This window comes from Asterias amurensis, chromosome 4, assembly GCF_032118995.1.
Source record: "Asterias amurensis chromosome 4, ASM3211899v1".
NCBI classification, from domain to species: domain Eukaryota; kingdom Metazoa; phylum Echinodermata; class Asteroidea; order Forcipulatida; family Asteriidae; genus Asterias; species Asterias amurensis.
In genome coordinates, this window is record NC_092651.1 from 11,385,699 (window position 1) to 11,404,186 (window position 18,488).

Here is an 18,488-nt window from a genome sequence, read left to right on the forward strand (position 1 = left end):
CGCAATGTCGTAAGAGATTACTATTAACGGAAAAAGGATTGTAAAGGAGCTCAAACATTTACAAATAAGTTTGAACTATTTCCATTTCTGCTGTGGGAAAGAGTACCCTCTTTTAAAAAAAAAAGTTTCAGTTGAAAATAGAAACAAGCAAACAAAATTAGCTTGAACACACTTTGGAATTCTAACCTGTCTGAGTACTTTTGCTAGATATTTTGTTTTAGCATCGGATGTTTTGCTTAATCAGCATCCTACTGGAGAAACAAAAAGTAGTTGTAAATTCTTGAGGCGTTTTAACCTTTTTAACTTTTCAAATTGTTCAAATTTCCTTGATGTACTTTGAGCATGCATAAGTATTTAAGCACAATGAAATTATGCTCACCACTAAGGTTATTAGCAAAAAATTTGTGTCACTTGAACCATGTGACTAGACATTGTCATTTTTGCCTTTCCTTAAAATGTGTTAAGCAGTATTTTAATGCTTCAGTAGTATATGAAATTGGGCAATTGGTGTTTCTGAGGGGTTTTTTTTGGTCAGTAATTTGTAAGATTTTGGGATGGGTCATGAGGAGGTTGGAGTGGAACTTCTTGTCTTAAAAGTTTTATTTGTAGATAATATTCATTGTAAATGGCTTAGGTATCTTGGCTCAAGTTCCCATTGCAGATTCACATATTGAATGTTAAGCCTGTGGTGAACTTTAGTGCTCGGAAGCAAGGAGTGTAAATGGACAAGTGATCTTGGCTCACAAGTTCTAATGGCTTATTATTCATAGAATACGGGTAAAGATCTGTAGTCAGAGTTAAGTCTGTGGTGAACTTTATTACTCAGAATAGTTGATTGAAAGTGGTCATGTTATCATGGCACTTAACTCATCTCGGCACTGAACTCACGGACTCCAAATCCTGATGTCTGAGTCATATGTGGGATCCAGATCCGTTGTCGTAGTTAGTTGGCAAACTTGGATGAAAGAATTTTTAGCAGCATTTATTGTAAGGTGTAAGATTTCTTCGCACTTGACTCAAGTTCTGATGGCCGGGTCATAGAATGTGGGTTGAGAACCATAATCATAGTTGTTGTGAACTGCAGTTTAGAATGTATAATAGCCAAGTCATCTGAGCATTGGAACTCATGTACTTATTGTAGGAGTTGTCAAAATGTTAGTTTAGATGCAGACCTTGATGTAGCTAGGGGGGTGGGGGCAAAGGGTGAGGACATGTGCCATATAGTGTGTTGTGTTTATTTTATGTTCTGAGGTTTATTGGGGGGGGGGGGCGATGGGTTAAGTTTGTGACATGGCATCATCCTCTCATCTTGCCCCCAGGCGCCACGAACCCTATCTGCTTTATTGGATGCATCTATATACACAACTGTACACAATGACAACATGTTTAAAGTTTACTTATAAACATTTAGTGACAATGCTTTGTACTTTCAAGGTATCAATGGTTGTACATCTGCCTAGTGTGCATGTATGGAACTTCTATATAAAATTTGCTTGCTACCCTGGACTTCATGTGTGTACAGCCCCTGGTCGTAGTTAAAGACTGGTCTATTGGTCGACAAGGGTATTTATTCAACACTGATGATTGCCAACATCTCAGCGATCAACATTCTTTTGTTCATGAACATCAATCAAGTCGCTTGTCCGACCACAAGTTGACGTACAGGTCAGATTCAAAGCACTGATTCCAGGATGTTGTTGACCACATGGTTTGTGCGGTTTCTTTCTTCTATAAAATTCTATCTTCAGTCATTGTTCAAAACTTCAGAGAGGACAACATTGATGTACATGTATGAGCTTCTTCATCTAAGGAGACTTGAATGAGGCAATGGTGCTTGTGAATCAATACTCACTGTGTGGGGAAACAGCACTGTCTCTACCAAGCATTCTCCCTGTAGTTGACTGGATTGATGCTCATAAGATGCTACCTCTTTCTTCAGATGACACTATCTCTGATGATAAGATGCTGACTCTCTCTTCATCATCATGATCTGTTGCTTGTGCAGTGGTGCTTTTGAATCTGTTAAAAGCAGTGTTTTGGTGTGACAGCCTTTTTTGCTGATTGGTGAAAAGTTAAATATAATGAAACATGGCCAAAACATTGTTTTATAAGTTTACACAGTTTTTACTTAAAAGCAGGTTGTTTTTAAAGCCCTGACTCCTTCAATATCCTCTAAATGGTGAACTGGGGAGTAGTCAATTGTGAAGGGCATCATGGTTTATAATTATTGGTACATACAGTAACTTTAGGACAAGAGAGTAAGGCAAGAAATGCTTGTTCACCACATTGGAAAATTTGTATACAGATACATAAAATTATGTGCATTGCTTTGAATGCTATTTCGTTTTTATTATAAATTGTACACTACACATTGCACACAGTGCATGATGCATTTCCTGCCTCAAAGTATTTAGACAACTCTTGTGCTTATAATGTTTTAGTTGCATTAAATTTTGGAGTGCCCTCAATTTTCAAAAATCCTCCACTAAAAGCTACATGGAAATTTGAAGATTTGAGGCTGAGAGTATTCAAATTGATACAGCAACTCTAAAGGTCTTCTACATTGTAATGTGATATGCCATTCATAATGTTCAATGTATTTCTTAGGAATATCTTTTTTTTTTGAAAGAAAATTTTAAAATTATCTTTTTGTGAAGATGCCTTTCTTCGGTTGTGAAATGCTTAGTTCTCTAGTCCATGTCCATATTGAGTGTCGTTAAAATAGATCGTCGCCGTCGTCTTTGTCGTTATGCTTGGTTCGTCGCCAATTCGTAATAGCCGGCCGGGCTGCGTTCAACCTCGTCATCTATTCACTGTTGTGCTTCAATGCATTTTTTGGGCACTTTTACTTGATAGGTTTGTTGTTTCTGCTTTGCATCATCTATATACAAACTTCCAAACAAAGTTTTGCATAATGATGTAAAGCTTTTCAAAAAATCAAACACTTTAAATCTTGGCTGTGCTCCGTGGGTTGATGTGGCTGGCAGCCAAAGGCGCCCTTGCATGCAATTTAGTTCTAAGCTGCGAGTAATTACCTCCCCCCAAATTATTATAAAATAAGGCAAAGGAATTAGTTTTTAAACCAGTTTAATACAGAAAACCAATTGATCTTCATTGTCATTAGGCATGTATTCTCAAACTGAGGCTGTAAAGAACACTACTCACTGCTTACTGCTCGTAATATTCCTGCTTGAACTTTGTGTGGGTATAGGAACACAAGCCACATTGATATGTTTTCTTCATTAACTGTGATTTTCTGAACTTGATAGATCTGCTGTCGCAAGAAGTCATGTTTGAGCTTTGCTTTTAAGAACCCCCCCCCTTGGTGTTTGATAATTCGCATATTTGTAACAAGTGTAGTTTTCATTTAGTATAAGGCGCATCTATGCATACAATTATTATGCATTTATTCATTCATTCATATTCATTCATTCTTATTAAAAACCAACTGGTAGCTGAGTTATGTGGCATTATACAGGGTTAAATTGCGTTTAAAAATTACAGAGAAAAAGACATAAAATAACACCACCGCTGTATGGGGATACATGTAGGTACATTTTAACAAAGATGAAAATAAATACGAGTATAAATTTGACAAACTATAAAAGGGCATTATGAAAAAGCACAGAGTGTTGAGGGAACCCTATAATACATGCAAGGTATACTTCATAATAGGCATGGCTTTAAGATCATCCATACCACTGATCCTCAAACTGTTTGACATGACCCAAAAAATTAGACCACAACCTGTGACAAAATTGCAGAACTGTATCACAAAAGTTATGATTTCTCTCACCTGGCAAGACTGAAGATCTGAAAAGATGTTCTTGAAGATGACATTTCAGATTATTTTATTTCTCAGCAAAGTAAAAATAGTTAAGTTTAGGCCTACAATAGTCGTCAATTTCACAAAACTCTGCCTTTTTGAGGATTAAGACTTACGACAAGTTAAATTCCGTATCCGAAGACGTTCGGACGCATTGAACCCATCCTAAGTAAGAATGATTAACTCGTCCTTTTACGAGGTATGATTAATTCTAGCGTTTGTGAAATTGGCTTTATAATGGTAGTACAATATTTGACTATACCAGTATATTACATTAGAGTAGTTTAATGTTGTACTAGGATAGTTTTTCTAGGATAGTTTTTCAGTAATATTAGAAGCAGAAGTAAATAAGTAGCAGTAGAATGGTATTAGAATATTTAATTATGCCAGTATATAACATTAAAGTAGTTTAAGATAGTACTAGGATAGTTTTTCAGTAAATATTAGAAGTAGAAGTAGATAAGTAGCAGTAGATAGAAATAATTTATCAGTAAATATTTAAATATTAGAAGTAGTAGTAGTAATAGTATATAACAGCATATCTTCAACAACATGTTTTTCTAAAAATCTCTCTTAACCAGGTGAGAGAAATAGCAGCATAAAATGTTTCAGGATCTTTTCAGATCAGTTTCTAGGAAACTTATGGGGAAAAACACCAAAGCTGGTCCTTGTTCTGCAGTAATTAACAATAATAAGCTTCCATTATTGAATGTCAATAGATGAATATAAACCTACAAACATTCACGTTGCAACTAAAAGCTGCATGTTAGTTTGACTCCTAATGCAATAACTTATTATTAAAGGCAATGCTACAGAGCCAACTTCATGGTTATGCTTACTCATGGCTCTCTGCTTACTCATGGCTCTCTGCTTACTCATGGCTCTTTGCTTACTCATGGCTGTAATTACTTATGGCTCTCTGCTTACTCATGGCTGTGCTTACTCATGGCTCTCTGCTTACTCATGGCTGTACTTACTCATGGCTCTCTGCTTATTCATGGCCCTCTGCTTACTCATGGCTCTCTGCTTGCTCATGGCTGTGCTTACTCATGGCCATGCTTACTCATGGCTATGCTTATACTCACGACTCTCTGCTTACTCATGGCTCTCTGCTTACTCATGGCTCTCTGCTTACTCGTGGCTCTCTGCTTACTCATGGCTGTGCTTACTCATGGCTCTCTGCTTGCTCATGGCTGTGCTTACTCATGGCGATGCTTACTCATGGCTCTGCTTATACTCATGACGCTCTGCTTACTCATGGCTCTCTGCTTACACATGGCTGTGCTTATTCATGGCTCTCTGCTTACTCATGGCTGTACTTACTCATGGTTCTCTGCTTACTCATGGCTCTCTGCTTACTCGTGGCTCTCTGCTTACTTATGGCTGTGCTTACTCATGGCTCTCTGCTTGCTCATGGCTGTGCTTACTCGTGGCTCTCTGCTTGCTCATGGCTCTCTGCTTACTCATGGCTCTCTGCTTACTCATGGCTCTCTGCTTGCTCATGGCTGTGCTTACTCATGGCTCTCTGCTTACTCAGTGTGTTTGTTCATGTATCTTTGTGCTTGGGTTGTTTTCTATGTGTTCATTGTCTACTAAGAGGATTTGTTTGTTTGTTTGATGGTTTGATTGTTTGTTTGAGTTTATGTGAGTTTTTTTTAGTGTCTGTTTTCAGTCTAGTAAGAGTTTTGTTTTCTAAGTATTTATTGTCTGGTTATCGTATTTGTTTGTTTGTTTGTTTGTTTATTTGTTTGTTTTGTTTGTTTGTTTGTTTGTTTGTTTGTTTGTTTGTTTGTTTGTGTGTTTGTGTGTGTGTGTTTGTTTGTTTGTCTGTTTGTCTGTTTGTCTGTTTGTCTGTTTGTCTGTTTGTCTGTTTGTCTGTTTGTTTGTCTGTTTGTCTGTTTGTTTGTCTGTTTGTCTGTTTCTCTGTTTGTCTGTTTGTCTGTTTGTCTGTTTGTCTGTTTGTTTTTAACATTACCTAATTTGTTACTATTTTGAGTCGTTTTTATCTTATTATGTTTGTTTACTCCAAAACATTGTTTTAAAGTTTGGCTCTCTTCTGGTTATTTTAGGGGGGGTGCACCTCTGCCTAATTAGACTCGTTTGTGACATTTCTTTAATGGGGGGGGGGGGCTGGGGTGCACCTCTGGCTAATAGGTATGTCATGTGACATATCCTTAATATGGGGATAGGGTGAACCTATGGCTAATTAGGTATGTCGTGACATTTTCTTATTGGGGGGGGGGTGCACTTCTGCCTATGTCATGTGACATTTAATGTGACATCCTTAATAGCAAGGGGGGGAGGTTGCAGTCTTCTGGCTATTTTAGGGGGTGCATGCACTTCTGCCTAGTTAGGCTTGTCTGTGACATTTCTTTAATGGAGGGGGGGGGCAGGAGATGGGGTTGCACTCTGGCTAATGGGTAAGTCATGTGACATATCCTTAACAGCGGAGGTGGGGGGGGGGGGGCGTTGCACTGCCTAATAAGATATGTCATGTGACATTTCTTTAATAGGGGTGCACTTTTGCCTAATTAGGTATATGGCTAATTAGGTATGTCATGTGACATTTCTTTATTAGCTGGGGGGTGCATTTCTGGCTAAGGGTATGTCATGTGACATTTCCTTAATGGTGGGGGTGGGGGGACTTCTGCCTTAGGTATGTCATTTCTATGGGGGCGCTGGGGGTGCACTTGTCATGTGAAATTTTGCTACACATTACAGTAAACTAGACATTTAATCTAAATATAGTTGAATTGAATTAAATTAATTAAAATCAAATTAAAAATCGAATTAAAAATTACTTTAAACTATTTTCACATTATTTTTAACTAAGTTAAACTACAATACACTAATCTAAAATAACTTACACTACACTTATGTAAACAGCACTAAAAAAATAAACTAATCTAATCATTTAGCGGGGTGCCGCACGGAGCGCGGCATCCCGCTAGTCTATAATTAAATTTTAAAACTTTGGTTTTCTTTCTTGGATTCTCGCCTCTTGAGGGCGCTGTGTTGCAGCCAGTTACTGTGTTGCAGCCAGTTACCGTGACAAGTGAACACAAGTCATCGGAACACCTTTGCTATGAATTGGTGATTTTTCCTCGACCCTACAGACCTTGGACACAGGTAAATACATATTGACTTATTACCTCCATTTACAGTGATAATTTTGGTGTTTGGATGATCAAAAGAAGTGTTTTTAATGACTTGTTTTGAAAGTTCTCTAACGTTAACGAAGTGAATAGGTTTTTATGCAGCACTTATTTCGTGATAATTTGTTCATGGAGTTATATTATAATATCGTAGGAGGTCCTGTTTCCGTGGTGTCCCTAAAATCGTGGCAAATCTTTTACCTCTCTGCGCGTGATGTAAGCAGTGCCTAGATAAAAATTGTGTGGTTTTTCATTTGCCAAGCAAAGAGTCTCCTCTCCATTGACCAAAACTTAGAAAAAACATAAGGCTCCGTAGCCCAGGCATGCCAGGTTGGACTCCTCCGTTGCAGGCAACGCAACGGAGTCCAGGGTATAAAGGTCCCGTACCATTGCGAAAAATTTTCAAAAATCTGTGAAAAATATTTCTATCTAACTCGGGAGTCTGAACTTTTACTCGCATGTTCCTTGTAGTTACGACTCAAAGATCGCATTATTTAAAATTGTTGAATTTTCTCCTTTGGTATTAATATTTTGTGAAAAGAAAATTGAAATTAGCGTGTTCCGATCCCACGTCATGCACTAACTTCTGCGTAAACACTTTCTTGCACTGATCACTTGCGGCCTACTATTTGCAGCCAAATCGCTGTCAACCTGCGTTAACCAAACACTAGTTAGTACTAGTTAGTACTAGTTAGTGTTTGGTTAACGCAGGTTGACAGCGATTTGGCTGCAAATAGTAGGCCGCAAGTGATCAGTGCAAGAACTAAGCAGATGGATAATAGTCCGTGAGCAATTTACACAAAGCGCAGAACTATGCGATACCGAGCATTGTTGCCAAGGTTGGACTCCTCCATTGCAGGCAACGCGACGGAGTCCAGGGTATAAAATTTTCAAAAATCTGTTACAAATATTTCTACCTAACTCGGGAGTCTGAACTTTTACTCACATGTTCCTTGTAGTTAGAACTCAAAGATCGCATTATTTAAAACTGAATTTTCTCCTTTGGTGTTAATATTTTGTGAAAAGAAAATTGAAATTAGCGTGTTCCAATCCCACGTCGTTCACTAACTTCCGTGTAAACACTTTCTTGCACTGATCACTGGCGGCACCATCAACTTGCGTCAACCACCCACTAAGCAGATGGATAATAGTCAGCGTATCTTTTTCCCAGGACAGATGAGGCCGTTCAATTGGCACATGCTAAGTGGCCACATCTGTCCTAGGAAAAAAACATACGCGCGCAGGAAAGCGCCCTCTGTTGTCTGTCTATATGACAAGAAGAAGCCATGTGAAAAAAGCAAGATGGCGGCAGACGGCTTTGCTGCTTATAAATATTTTTAAAGAAAAAACTCACTTTGTAACCGAAATTCAACCTGAAACTCAAAAAAATTCTATTTGAGGTGTAGTGCTCCAAGTTCTATGCCTCCTGGATTTTAAATGTGTATTGGAGGAGTTGAAGGCGATTTGTTGGCACCTAACCAGTTGACGGCGAATAGCGGCAAGACAACCATGACAATGCGCTGCACTCTAAAGCCATGCGCACTTGGGCTCACACTATCAATTGGTATACGATGATCAACACCTTGTTAGCTGTGAACTCGTTGAGAATATAAAGGGACATCATGAGTATATGAACGAAATTTCAGCTTCTCAAATCAGGTAAATAAAGAAAATTGTTGTCAAACTTGTGTTCGCATTGTAAAGAACCTTTATACCCAGGACGTCAGTGCAGTGGCACTGACTGACGTCCTACCAAGGCTACGAGCATTGCATCTTGTGCTAAGACTTCATGAGCCGGTAGCATTTTTTCCTAGGACAAATGAGGCCACTTTTTACCATAAATTAGCATGCTAACCGTCCCAAGAAAAAAAATATATGAGCGAAGGAAAGCGCCCTCTGTTGTCCACACATATACAAGAAGCACTGTGAAAAAGCAAGAGGCAAGAATTTGCTGCACGCTTAGAATTTTTTGTGTTTTTTTTTTTTACAAGAAAAAAAACTTGATATTTGTAACCGAAATTTAACCGGAAATTTATGAAAATTCTATTTGAGCTGAAATATTTTTATGCCTCCTGGATTTGTATATTATTGGAGTAGTTGATGGCGACTTAACGGCACCTACCCTGTTTTGACGGCGAATAGCGACGAGATAATGCACTGTACTCAAAGCCATGCGCACTTTGGCTCACATTTCACTATCAAGTGGTACACGATGATCAACATCGCCAGTGCAGAACTTCGACATATTTTCGGATATAATTTCTTCCATGGATATATTTGTTAGCTGTGAACTCTTATTAAAATTTAACATCTTATTAAAATTTAACATCTATTATAGCAGTGAACTCGTTGAGAATATAGTGAGGGACACTATGAATATATGAAAAGAATTTCAGCTTCTCAAATCAGGTGAAAAATAAAGTAAATTGTAGTCAAACTTGTGTTCACATTGTAAAGAACCTTTTTACCTTTATACGTCAGTGCAGTGGCACTGACTGACGTCCTACCAGGGCTAAAGGCTCTACTGGTGACTTGCACCTTTTCTCAATTTCTCTGCAGGGGGGGGGGGGGGCGCTGCACTTGTCATGTGACATTTTGTTATTGTGGGGGGGGGGGGGGTTGCACTTAAGGCTAATTAGGTATGTCATATAATTAGGTCTCCATGTGACATGTTTTCATAAATGTCATGTGACATTTCCTTAATAGCGGGGGTGGGGGCGTTGTTCTCTGCCTTATTAGGTTGTCATGTGACATTTGTTTAATAGGGGGCTGGGTGTGCATTTCTGCCTTATTAGGTATATGTCATGTGACATTTCCATACATGGGCGGCACTTCTGGCTAATTAGGTATATGTCATGTGACATTTCCTTAGTAGGGAGTGGGGTGTTGGGGGGCAAGGACTTCTGCCTCATTAGGTATGTCATGTGACAATTTCTCTGCAGGGGGGGGCGCTGCACTTGTCATGTGACATTTTGTTATTGGGGGGGTTGCACTTGAGGCTAATTAGGTATGTCATATAATTAGGTCTCCATGTGACATGTTTTCATAAATGTCATGTGACATTTCCTTAATAGCGGGGGTGGGGGCGTTGTTCTCTGCCTTATTAGGTATGTCATGTGACATTTGTTTAATAGGGGGCTGGGTGTGCACTTCTGCCTTATTAGGTATATGTCGTGTGACATTTCCATACATGGGGGGGGGGGCACTTCTGGCTAATTAGATATTTCGTGTGACATTTCTTTAATAGGGGGTCGGGCTTGGGGGTGCACTTTTGCCTAGTTAGGTATATCTATGGCATTGGGGGGGGGGGGGGTGCACTTCCGGCTAATTATGTCATGTCACATTTTCTTAATAGCGGGGGTGGGGGGGGGGGGGGGCTTCAGGTATGTCATATGTGACATTTCTCTGTGGGTCGCTGGGGGTCCACTTGTCATGTGACATTTTGTTATTAAGGGGGGGGGGCAGGTGGCACTTGAGCTGGCTACTTGGGTATGTCATGTGACATTTTCCTAGCGGAGGGGGGGTTGATGGGCTTCTGCCTAATTATGTACATGTCATGTAATTAGGTATGTCATGTCATTTTTAACCAATGTCATGTGACATTTCCTTAATAGCAGGGGTGGGGGGGGCATTGTTCTTCTCCCAGGTTGAAATTCCAGTTGAACCTAGTTAAACTGGGTTTAACTGGAACTAGTTGAAACCAGTTAATAAACTAGTTAAACACAGTTAAAACCATTTGGTTTAATATGGAAAATGGACAGAGACCAACTGGTTTATAATTTCAACCTAGTTGAACACAGTTAAACCTAGTCAAAACCAGTTGGTTAATATGGAAAATGGACGAGTTTGGTCACTTTCCAGTTGAACCAGTTGACCCCAGTTAACTAGGTTCAACTGGAATTTTGACCTGGGCTGCCTTATTAGGTTAGTCGTAAAACTGCATCACTACATCCATCATGGCACAAAACTGCACTACACATTACAGTAAACTAGACATTTAATCTAAATTTAGTTGAATTGAATTAAATTAAATAAAATCAGATTAAAAATCAAATTAAAAATCAAAATAAAAATTCCTTTAATTTTCACAATATTTTGAACTAAGTTAAACTTCAATACACTAATCTAAAATAACTTACACTACACTTATGTAAACAGCACTAAATAAACTAATCTAATCATTTAATGGGGGTGTCGCGCGAAGGGCGCCTCTTGAGGGCGCTGTGTTGCAGCCAGTTACTGTTTTTTTTTTCCACCGTGACAAGTGTACACTAATCATACAAAGATTTACGGAAGACCTTTGCTATGAATTGGTGATTTTTCCTCGACCATACAGACCTTAGACACAGGTAAATACATATTGACTTATTATATTTCCATTTACAGTAATAATTTTGGTGTTTGGATGATCAAAAGAAGTGTTTTTTTATGACTTGTTTTGAAGGTTCTCTACCGAAACGAAGTGAATGGGTTTTTATGCAACATCTATTTCGTGATAATTTTTTCATAGAGTTAATCGTAGGAGGTCCTGTTTCCGTGGTGTCCCTAAAATCGTGGCAAATCTTTTACCTCTCTGTGCGCAATGTAAACAGTGCCTAGATAAAAATTGTGTGGTTTTATGCGCCAAGCAAAGAGTCTCCTCTCCATTGACCAAAACTTAGAAAAAACACAACACAAGAAGGTATGTGACAAAACGAGGCATATAACCAACACGACGTATGAAGCTAAACCACGAATGGTTGTCATTAAAATACGCATACGCAAGTTGTGATCTCTTGCAGTCGTAATGTTGTGTTTATTTTTTAGCCAATACTATTTTCTGTATTAAATGTTTCTAAAGTTCAACCCCATCATATTTTGTAACGTTACTGCTTTGGGTAAACTGTCTACTGACACCTTTTAATGGTTGGATCATGAATGGAGGTTTTCTTACCCTGTGTTCACACTATTTCCCAAATAAACAGTGTGATTTGCATATTCATGAATATGCATTTAGGGTGAAGTTCAACCCAGTGTTTTGCATCTCAGTTTGTAAACACGGGAGGGCGCCAAAAAGCTCTAAAAGGTGCTCATAGATTCATAGCCGCACCAAATGCTTGTGCTAATTAATATTCAAAAATTATTTTAAAAACTATTTTAGGTATCTGTACCTCTTGAAAACCAATCAAATATACTTTCGTACAACTAATAAAACATCTGATTTCTTTTCAATTTTTGCAGGTCAGCTTTTTGAAATTTTTGCTTATTAGGCCATACCCTGGAAAAAACACAGACAAGTAATGTGTTTTTTCCTAAACCGGTGCAAGTATGATCACTTTTTCACTTCCCAAGCCAAATAGGACCAACCTCAAAGCCTATATTTATCACGTCTCCTCAAAAGCTGAAGCACATAGCACCCAGGTTGTGATAAATTGTTATAGGCCCCTAGCGACACAGTTAATTGCATGACCCCAAAACAATATTTATTAAAAAGAATTTGAGGGCATGGAAATAATTATGATAACCCAGTTTTGCGCATGACTTTTGGCCTAAAGTGGCACTCTGACAACAAATGGGGCTTATTCATCTCTCGTTACCTCTGGCTATTGTAAAAATATATTACATCAAAGATAATTGAGCTAAAACAGAACACGAACAAACATAAACAATAGTATAAATTCTCCCTTTTAAAAACCTTTTTCTTTTCCGAAGAAAGCAACCAATAATAAGCCCAAACTGTGAACAGAAACCGAGACACAAAGTCATTTATTTATATTTGGCCCTTCTAATTGTGTTTTTTTTTTTATCTAAATAATTTGTTTTAGTGTTCGGGCGCAAGCAATTTCAAAATATACCAATACTTGTTAGCAATGACAATTAATAACGAAGGGGCTTTGAAAAGACAGGAAAATGCAGGAATACAAAGTTATAACAATTACCAGGAATATCACTACCGAGTAAGCATTAATCGTAATAATTATTATGAACCGGTAGGCCTATATCTCATTTACAAAAAAACTGATATAGATAATAATAATAATAGGGGTGGTGGGGGGGGGGGGAGGTTCACTTCTGGCTGATTAGGTGTGTCATGTGAAAATTCCGTAACAGCTGGGGAGGGGGCGGGGCACTTCTGGCCACTTCTGGGGTGTTGGACTTCTGCCTAATTAGAATAGGTATGTCTTAAGACATTTTTTTTAATAGGGGGCGGGCCTGGGTGGGGGATGCACTTCTGCCTATGTCATGTGACATTTCCTTAATATGTTAATATTGGGGGGGGGGGGTGTGCACTTCTGGCTAATTAGGTATTTAATGTGACATCCTTAATAGCAAGGGGGGTGCAGTCTTCTGGCCATTTTAGGGGGGGGGGGGGGTACTTCTGCCTATAGGGTTGTCTGTGAAATTTCTTTAATGAGGGGGGGGGGCGGGAGATGGGGACGGGCTGGCTAATAGGTACATGTATGTCATGTGACATCCTTAACAGCGGTGGGGGTGGGGGGGTTGCACTGCCTTATTAGATATGTCATGTGACATTTCTTTAATAGGAGGTGGGGCTGGGGGTGCACTTTTGCCTGATTAGGTATTTGGCAGGGGGAGTGCATTCATGTCACATTTTCTTAATAGCAGGGAGGGGGGGCCGCACTTCTGGCTAATTAGGTATGTCATGTGACATTTCTGTATAAACTGGGGGTGCGCTTCTGTCTAAGGGTATGTCATGTGGCATTTCCTTAGTAGGGGGGTGGGGGGGGGCTTTTGCCTTATTAGGTATGTCATATGTGACATTTCTCTGGGGGTGCATGTCATGTGACATTTTGTTATTAGGGGGGCGGGGTGGCACTTGAGGCTTATTGGGTATGTCATGTGAAGTTTTCCTAGCCGGGGGGGGGGGGTTGTTGATGGGCTTCTGCCTAATTATTTATGTCATGTAATTGGGTATGTCATGTGATTTTTCATCAATGTCATGTGACATTTCCTTAATAGCGGGGGTGGGGGGGGGCGTTGTTCTGCCTTATTAGGTAGGTTCATCATGGCACAAAACTGCGCTACACATTACAGTAAACTAGACATTTTATCTAAATTTAGTTGAATTAAACTAAATTAATTATTAAAAACCAAATTAAAAATTCCCTTAAATTATTTTTAACAATATTTTTAACTAAGTTAAACTACAATATACTAATCTAAAATAACTTACACTACACTTATGTAAACAGCACTAAAAAAATAAACTAATCTAATCATTTAGCGGGGTGCCGCACGGAGCGCGGCATCCCGCTAGTCTATAATTAAATTTTAAAACTTTTATTAATTTGGTTTTCTTTCTTGGATTCTCGCCTCTTGAGGGCACTGTGTTGCAGCCAGTTGCTGTTTTTTTTCCACCGTGACAAGTGTATACAAATCATACAAAGATTTACGGAACACGTTTGCTATGAATCGACCCTACAGACCTTGGACACAGGTAGATACATATTGACTCATTATATTTCCAATTACAGTAATAATTTGGGTGTTTGGAAGATCAAAAGAAGTGTTTTTATGACTTGTTTTTGAAGGTTCTCTACCGAAACGAAGTGAATGGGTTTTTATGCAGCACCTATTTCGTGATAATTTGTTCATGGAGTTATATTATAATATCGTAGGTGGTCCTGTTTCTGTGGTGTCCCTAAAATCGTGACAAATCCTTTACCTCTCTGTGCGCGATGTAAACAGTGCCTAGATAAAAATTGTGTGGTTTTATGCGCCAAGCAAAGAGTCTCCTCTCTATTGACCAAAACTTAGAAAAAACACTTAGGTATGTGACAAAACGAGGCATATAACCAACACGACGTATGAAGCTAAACCACGAATGGTTGTGATTAAAATACGCATGCGCAAGTTGTGATTAGTCTCTTGCAGTCGTAATGTTGTGTTTATTTTGTGGTTACTTATTACTTAATACTTGCACTTGTAGTTGTAAGTTGTATTGTGTAAATGCAAAAAGTTTGGTAATTTAGCCTTTAGGCATTTCTACAAACAAGTTACAAAAATATGTCATATGTTGAGGCCTTGTTAAAATGTTTGCCCATCGAAAAAGTATCATAAAACACTATTTCAATTCACAATTCATGATAATCAAATCATGTGACTGAATATTTTTCTGAACATTCTGAAAAAAAAGTACAGGAAAGAAGCCATGCGCCTTATTAGCCCTGGCGGCCTTACACTTTCATTTTGTACTACAGTGACGTCCTGGACATCAGGGTACATTTCTGGGGCGGAAAATGTTCACAGCTTCATAACTCAAATCTTACCTGCAACAAGCCACAAATTTCAACAGATTCACATTCTATTCCTCACAAATCCGTCATTTTTGTGAAATAATGCAGCTTCCAAGGTTAAAGAATTCCTGTTTTGATCAATGCTCACAGTTGTTTTCCATGCGTACGCGTACATTTGCGTACATTTTGACTGCTCTTTGAGGACACCGTACGCTCAAGCGTCACGTTCACTTTATTTTTATTTTTATTTTGCGAGGTGTGCACACTGGGCGCTCGCACTCACAAACATGAACACAAACGCACACACGCAAGCACACACGTGGGTAACAATTTGGGAATTCTTTAACGTTGGAAGCTGCATTATTTCACGAAAATGGCGGGATTTGTGAGGAATATATGAGGACCAAAACCCACCGCAAAAAAATATATTCCGCCATGGAATGTGAATCTGTTGAAAATTAGGGGCTTGTTGCAGGTAAGATTTAAGTTATGAAGCTGTGAAATTTTTCCGCCCCAGAAACAGGCCTAAACAGTTAGGGCTCTGTTCCTGTGTACAGAGAAAGAGTCCTATATAGGGCTAGTGCCTTATAAATAGGATTTTCTTAAATTTTTATTAGTATTGTTATTATTTTTTTTTCAAGTTACCATGGTGATTTTGGTGAACAGTAAGGATGTTAGTCAGTGCCGTGCACTTCTGCCTGGGTTTAATTCTCCCTTACAATAGGAACACAAAGTTGACGAAAATTTACATTATTTTTTACCTGATTTGAGAAGTTGAAAGTCCATATTCTTAGTACTTCTAGAAACTATAAGGCTCCCCGTGAGCCTTAGAGGTCTAATATTTTGGGCCTCCTTAACGCTACACATGTTGAAATTGGCGTTGATTGATGAAAGTTTTACAACCATTAGCCACCAATAACCGAGGATTCCTTTGAACTACACTACCCTAAACTTATCCAAAACACTCAATATACATTCATGGTGCTTGTATTACTTTTTGTTGAGTTAGATTAAAAAACATCTTTAAAAAAAGCTCTGCGTTCTTGATGCAATCACAGACATAAAGAATATATAGACGGACAGTAGGGGGGTGCCGAACTGTAATTTTGTACTTTCTCAAACCATGGGCGAAAGTGTATTTACGTCACGCCTTTTTGCACACTTTGTTACGCTGTGTGCGAGAACTTCAAAGGGAAATTCGCTTAATTTGAAAAGAGATTTTCATGTGTAAAATAATTTGTAAATAAACAAATCTACAGACAGGAAACCCCCCAGAATAAAATAAATCCATTAAACAATTTTATTTAGGTTAAAAAGAAAGATTTTTGATATCAATTCAAAACACTAAGTGTCAAGAAAGAGAAAGTAAACTTTTCTTAAAAAGTTGCTCTCTACAACCAACCTCCTCAACCATAGAAAAAGTATACATACTTTTTCTATGGTTGAGGAGGGGCCATTTGGTTGTAGAGAGCAACTTTTGGACTACACATGTGTCCATTCTCCATGAGTCAAGGTATCGCCCACAACAGATCACAAAGGATTTAACTCTCAGGAAAAGTTATTTTTACAGCTGGAAAGTCTTTTATGTTTTCAATGCATGAAAGAACAAACTTTCACCTCAGAATGTAATAACATGTCATGAGCATTCCAGGTGACCAAAAAATAAAGCGTTGAGCATATTGAGAAGTCAAAAAACCTGCGATGCGACAGAAAAACAATAGTGAGTACCAAGCTTTTAAATGTTTTTTAATTTAACTCAACAAAAGGGAAATAAAAGCATCATGAATGTATTGAGAGTGTGGGATAAGTTTTGATTGTGTACACTGGGATAGTACAAATGAAATTGTAGTTATTGGTGGCTGACGGTCGTAAAACGTCATCTATCAACTCTGATTTTAAAAACATAGCATTAGGCCCTTCTTGCATTGTTTGTCGCACGCAAAGTATAAGAAGGGTACAGGCCTGTAAATTTAAATGATGTCTGTGTGTGTCGCTGGATGACGCGTTTGTATTCTGTGTGATTATGTGCGTTGTGTTTTGTGCGATCACAAGCTGGTCAGCGGTACCTTTGCATGAATCTTTTTAGTATAATAATCCCCGTGTTATACCAGCAGGGCCTGATGCAACAAATAGGATAAAAAATTAGTTTGTGGTGGGTTCAAACTGAAGAATTGGTGACCTGTTGAATTTGAAATACTTAAAGATTTTGGTGGGAGAAAATGTAACGAGTTTGCATCCAACGTTCTTGTGAGGTCATGCGAGTAATGGTGGCTTCTTATTGGCCAGCAACTCACCACGCCGCAATGCATTATGCATTTTTCCCACCAAAGTCGTTGGCAAATGTATTGAAAAACATAAGGCCCCCAAAACGAGTTGGTAAAGGCGCTTGCCTTCGCAGCTTCGCCGCTCGTGGTGATATTCTTTTTTCGTGCGTTACATTTTTGGGGTTGTGCGTGCCATCCGGTGTGCCACGTGCGCCTTGACTAAAGGCTAACCCTCACATCAAGGACAACACTGTAGTATAATAAATACAAACTTGAAAGGCCTCCAGTGCTTTATAGTTATTTGGCATGGTGAGTGTCTCTCTGTGCTTGAGCAACTTTGTGACTGTAAAATATTCCAGTGTTAGTGTATCACAAAGTAATCGGAGTTCCTTATTGACATTCTGCCAAATCTATTCAATTGAGATCTTGCTTTTCAAAGCAAGAAGATGTATCCTACAGCATGTTAGCACACACATACATGTACTTGATTTATTTTATCATTGATCTGCATTGTATTGTATTTTGTCCAGGATTTGTTCACGCATCCTTGACAAGGATGCTGTGAAAACATCTTGCCACAGCCTTATGTTTGTGGCATTATGCAGGCCTGATACTTCTTGGAGGCAAGGAAGGTGATTGCCTCCTACATTGTACGTTCTCCCTTTATGAAAGAGCAATTCATTGGTGCCCTTGCCCTTTCAAAAAAACGAAGCCTACAAGCATGCATTATGATTTATATTATTTTATTTTAGGCCTGTTCGGTACATAGTAGGCTCCCTACATTGTAGGGTGTCATGGCTGAGTGGATAAGAGCACTTAACTCAAGCTCTGGTGCGCTTGTTCAGCAGAGTGTGGGTTCGATTCCTGGTTGTAACACTTGTGCAAGAGCAATGACTCATAACTATAGATGCTTCTCTCCACCCAGGGGTAAATGGGTAACTGTGAGAGCAGAGATGGTTCTTGTGATTGATTTAGGCGAGAAACACATATTAATTTTGCACAGGAT

General features: G+C 38.8%; 2 protein-coding genes across 6 annotated transcripts in view; both read left to right on the forward strand.

The window, feature by feature from the left end:
- The window catches only part of LOC139936626 (uncharacterized), a 124,581-nt gene that overhangs the window by 37,510 nt on the left and 68,583 nt on the right, over window positions 1-18,488 (forward strand). The window lies entirely within an intron of this gene.
- LOC139936624 (E3 ubiquitin-protein ligase MYCBP2-like) overlaps window positions 6,822-18,488 on the forward strand; it is a 242,586-nt gene continuing 230,919 nt past the window's right edge. For all 3 annotated transcript variants that reach the window (XM_071931476.1, XM_071931474.1, XM_071931477.1), the window contains exon 1: window positions 6,822-6,955. The gene's annotated coding sequence lies outside the window, so the exon portion shown is untranslated. The remainder of the gene's footprint in view (window positions 6,956-18,488) is intronic.